This window comes from Triticum dicoccoides, chromosome 3B (assembly GCF_002162155.2).
Source record: "Triticum dicoccoides isolate Atlit2015 ecotype Zavitan chromosome 3B, WEW_v2.0, whole genome shotgun sequence".
Taxonomy (NCBI): Eukaryota; Viridiplantae; Streptophyta; class Magnoliopsida; order Poales; family Poaceae; genus Triticum; species Triticum dicoccoides.
This window is the reverse complement of record NC_041385.1, coordinates 30,988,983-30,994,278: the sequence shown is the minus strand read 5'-3', so window position 1 is coordinate 30,994,278 and position 5,296 is coordinate 30,988,983. Positions and strand designations below refer to the sequence as shown.

General features: G+C 46.2%; 1 long non-coding RNA gene across 1 annotated transcript; it reads right to left on the bottom strand.

The window, feature by feature from the left end:
• Positions 1-1,576: 1,576 nt before the first annotated feature.
• Positions 1,577-5,296, bottom strand: LOC119274542. Its single transcript, XR_005135194.1, has 3 exons — positions 4,813-5,296; positions 4,314-4,723; positions 1,577-2,956 (listed from the first exon to the last, which is right to left on the bottom strand). It is a non-coding gene; the product is annotated as an uncharacterized LOC119274542 (long non-coding RNA).

The window sequence follows — 5,296 nt, the reverse complement described above, 5'->3', positions numbered from 1 at the left end:
AGCAGACCTCTCGAGAAAATATATTACAGCATCTTTTTCCATGCTTTGAACTTACTGTAAAACTCCCTCTAAACAAAACTGATTGCAAAACATAAATGTTGACCAAATGTTGAATATGGTTTAGTGCATTCAACGAAATAGCTCATTTTTTTCTGAGACCCGCATAAAAGATGTCATTTCAAACAAAAATTGACCAAAAAAGTTTTCCAGAAACAAAAATCGAAATGAGAAAAAAAATCAGCATCAACACTAGCATCTTCTGCTCTGCCCTATAATGTCTTGACATATCACGTCAATAAACAGAATGCCTAGTTACACCTGTAGAGAGATGATATGATGCAACACACACGTATTCACGGGCATCTAGTGCCAGCCAATATATAGATGTACAGGGAGATCGTCATGTCCAAAGCAAGAACCTTAATAGTCTAGAGAGATTACCCCCACCCCCGCCGAAGTGTCCGCACTAACGTACAGACAAGACCGAAACTCCTCGAAAGTCAACGTCGACAACCCCTTGGTCACGAGGTCTGCAAGCTGTTGTGTAGTTGCCACGTGAAGTTCTCGAACGTGATCAAGAGACACCTGCTCTCCAAAGAGGATATCCGGTTCAATATGCTTGGTATGACGGTGATGAATGGGGTTGGCGGGGGCATTGTCACAATACACCACTGTGGCCTTATCGACGGAACAAGACAGCTAATGGAGAATCTGGCGAAGCCAGGAGCATTCAGCAACCGCGTTAGCCACTGCGTGATACTCAGACTGGGTACTTCGTCGTCTCCATTGCCCGGCACACATCCAAATTCAGCTACCACGGCATGAGGCCAACTCCAACGCCCGCCCCCAAACGGACGTCTGTTTTGTCCGGATATCGTCCATTTAGGTATGGCAATGGGGCGGCGTCCATTCTACCCCCCAACGGACACAACCAGACCATTTGGGGTCGTGCGTTGGGATTGACCCGAGCATTACCCAAACAGTGGACTGGTCATAATCATGTTCCCTTTGCAAGCACGAACTTGATCACTGCCAGTGTCCGTCATGGTTCCAGTCGTACTCTGCGACGGATGGGGTGCCTTTTACGTCAGCTCGGCGTCTCGGTACGCGCCAACGAGGTACCGAGACGCGCGGTGAGATGTTGACGCGGGTGAGACGCATGGTATGGTCGTGGTACCACGGGTTCGCCGGGCTGCTCGTTCAGGTGCTCACCCAAGTGGTCGGCTATATGCAAGTATGTGGTTCTGATCAGAAATTGAAAGGTTTGCCTAACCAGCTCACGATACGACTTGCTATATGTTTAAATATCATGTTGCAAGCATACCGATAGGTAAAATGATTGGCGATGGTTTACTACTATTTCTTGATGTAGCTCGAAAATTCAATTCCGTGCCTAGGCTCATCTACACCTGATTAACATTAAAAAAACTGGCAAAATAAAAAATGGATATTGTTTGTGCAAGATGCTTAAATTGGTGATGTTGGTGCAAAATTCCAGAGTATTTAGACATTCAAGGAGCTAGTGATAAAAACGATAAAATTGGTTGTGGACAATGTTCTTTTCAAAAGTTTCTCACACACCCGAAATTTATCTTTTTTGCCATGAGCTCCTGGATGTACAAACTTCACCAAATTTTGAACGGTCATCACGCAAATGAGCCTATTGCATCACAAAAACTATTCGGATTTGTTTGAATTTTTCACTATTTACTACTATTTAAAAAAAGGAACGGCTAGCTAGATCGTATAGCCTATTACTGGCCTCCTCTGCCCTGCCCCTGCCACTGCCTCGTCGCATCACGTCAATGCACACAACGGCTAGTTAGTACACCCTGCACTCACACTGCAGAGTATGGAGCAAGCCACGCATTTCTTCACCGCTAAGTCGTGGTGGTGGACTAGTACTGCAGCTACCTGCCAGCAATGGATGAGAGCTGCAGCGGCAAGAAGAGGAGGAAAGGGGATCCCCATCAACGGCCGGAGCAGATGAGCGACATGGCGGCGCCGGCGGCGGGCATCAGCGGCATCTTCGACCCGGATGTTCTCGACTGCGCCGTCTGCTTCGACCCCCTCCGGCCTCCGGTCTTCCAGGTCTCTCATCCCTCCACCGTTGCTTCCCTTCATTTGCACCTTCCCTATTCTTTCTCCATTGTCGTCCTTGTCCCCCTGCAATCTCTAACCTGGAACTGAAGAAGATCATCATTTTCACAAGCATGCATGTAAATATAAAATCATGGCGCGTTTCCTTCCTTCATCGATACACAGTGCGCAGGTGCGAACCTGGGACAGAAGAAACCTGCAACTTCACACAGAAATCACATACCTTGCTCTATCGTAAATAGAAAATAGAAATCGCAGTTGGATCTGTATCAACCAGAGTACAGCTAAAATCAAATGCATACTGTACCAACTACATACATACGTACATATCTGCTTGCCATGGCACAGAGTAAAGAGAACAAACAAACAAACAAAAAACAACATATTTCTCACCATTCTATCTCCTTATTTCGTTTTGTCTAAGTAGGCACCAGCAAGGATTTTTAATCTTTAGTGAGAATCCTAACTATCTGAAGAAATTTGTGGAGGGCAAGAAGCAACCTGTGACAACCTTATTGCCGTGTAGTGTAAAGTGATAGTACTTTTCGGCTGCAGGGTGTTGACAATTCTTTCCAGTTTCCAGATCCATTGTTGTATTGTATTTCTGCCTAAACAACCCCACATTAACTCTGCAAAACATGTGCGTTGTTGCCTCCAGGACCCTCCTAAATCAGGTCACTCACCATCCTACAACAAACACCTTACATCACCAATTTTTTCCTCTGTACAGTCTTGTACAAAAACATCTCCTCAACTCCGAAAATGACAATACAAATTGAGAGCCTCCTTGACTTGGGGATACCTGTGGCGAGCGAATTGTATCCTTGTTCAAAGATTATGTAGTGAGTTCTGTCACCTGCACAACATTTCCAAGAACAAATTGGTGAATCAAGTTTTGCATGGTTCCCCACTGTTGTTTTCAGCATGCTCATCATTTTCAACCATGACTTCAGAATAAATCATGATGTGTTTTCTTGTTGACACACAGTGCGCCGTTGGGCATGTGATCTGCTCACCCTGCCAAGGCAAACTCATAAACAAGGAGAACTGCAACACGTGCTCCCTCCTCGGCGGGTACAACCGATGCTACGCACTCGAAAAAATCCTGGAGTCCCTCCGCATCCCTTGCGCCAACGCCGCGTACGGGTGCACCGTGAAGACGCACTATCACGAGGTGGAGGACCATGGCAAGTCATGCCCCCACGCGCCATGCTTCTGTCCGGAACCTGGCTGCAACTTCGCCGGCTCCACCATTGCACTCCTGGCTCATCTTACCGGCGGTCATATGTGGCCATCCACCGAGTTGGAGTACAATGTTAAGCTCACACTGGAGGTGAAAGCAGGAGTGCATGTTCTCCACAGGCGAGACAGGAGTCCCTTTTTCCTCGTGAAGTTCACTCCGGCGCCGCCACCTTACGGCAGCGCCGCCTCAGTTTTGTGCGTAGATCCTGATGCCACCGCCACCATGGAGAAGGGGCGCAAGTTCAGGTGCCAACTTGGCTCGAGCAACGTCGACATGGATTGGCAGCAATATTCGCGTTTCCAGGTCAGGAGCACCACGCTCTCCGACGGGTGGCCACCGACAGAGGACGGCGGTTCCCTATATGTTGCACCCAGCACCGAGAGCATCACTGTCAGTATCACGAAGATAATGCGCGACATGCGTGGGAACGAGATCCAGCTGACGCCCATCCGTATGAGACAAAGTACGCTTCGTCAGTGCTTTGAACCCCATGGTTCATGCTAGATGATCAGTGCTTTGAATCACTTCCAGTCGAGGCCGCTCTACTACTTGTTAGGTTATTGAAAAATATAGTGCTACAACTAATGCATGCTAGTTGAGACGGAGTCTGAAGAATGGTTTGTGCAGCAGTGGAATGCTACACCAGCTAAAAATTGAGAGCAACTTGTTACTGACTAGTATGTGGTAGAGGTGTATATGTGTCTAGTAGTAATAATTAATTAATTTCAGGTGTTTCAAGGGACGAACTGCGTGTTCTGTGTGAAATACTTGTTCCTGGCAGGCAATGAGCATATGATCTAGTTTGTGATTTTCTGATAATTGCTACTACATTTACCAGGAAAAACACTGTATGATACTGTTACAACCCTGTTTAGGATGTGGTGCGTGCTTGTTCAACAAGCAAGCCATGTAGAATGATTTCGAGTAGAGATAAAAAAAAAATCAAGAGAAATTTTGTGATTTGGAGTACCTTTCAGTGGTCGCGCATCTACCAGATTCCATGCAGGATGCTTCTTCAGGCAATGAAATTCCTTACTTTGCTTCAGCTTGCAGAACACTAGAATTCCAGCAGTAACTGTCCATGAGAACTCAAGGGCGACAAAGCGATTCTACAAGCTTGTGGTGCTGCCATCATGACGCTGAATCTATCAAGGTCTTTGAAGCACAGGTCACCCACTCATGTTCTTTGGGTTCAGCAACTCATCCCAACTCACCCAGTCTATTCTGTTTGCCACTTTGCCTCATAGTGGCATCCTGCTAGCTCCACTTGGCCACTGCCTGTACGGACAAACATCAGGTCACAGCAGCTAGAGCACTTCTGCAAAAGAAAGTCGAGCAACCCTGATGCGAAGACCTTCAGTCAACCGCGGATGGGAGAATCTGCAAAAAAGCAACATATCAGTACGATGTAGACTGTAGACTTGCAGCTAAAACACACAATGTGCTGACAGCTCCACAATGATTTCGACCTTCTAAGATCCCGCCATGGATCTGTGGTGTGCACTACACCTTATGCTAACTATTGATTCCGCCTCAAATTTAGACTGGGCAGCGAAAACGCACGAGCTGGTCTTTCATGGTACGTGACAGTACCATGCATGCACAACACCTTATATATACCTTGAAACCTGATCTCTACAAGGTGAACACAAAAACAAATTTCTAGTTCAATCAGCATTCCCCTTCGGTGCAGTAGTCATGTGCTAGAGATGTATGTGTGTGTGTGACTAATTAATTTTAGTAATCCGTAATTCAAGGTATGAACTGTGTGTTTCATGTAATATCAATTCCTGGCAGGCAATGAATGTATGACCATTGTAAAGTTTGTTCTAATAACTGCTACTGCATTTACAAGGAAAACACTGTATATGGTGCTGTTACAACCCTGTTCAGGAGATGGTGCATATATATCAAAACAAGCACACCATGTAGAGTGATTCCAGGTAGACAGAA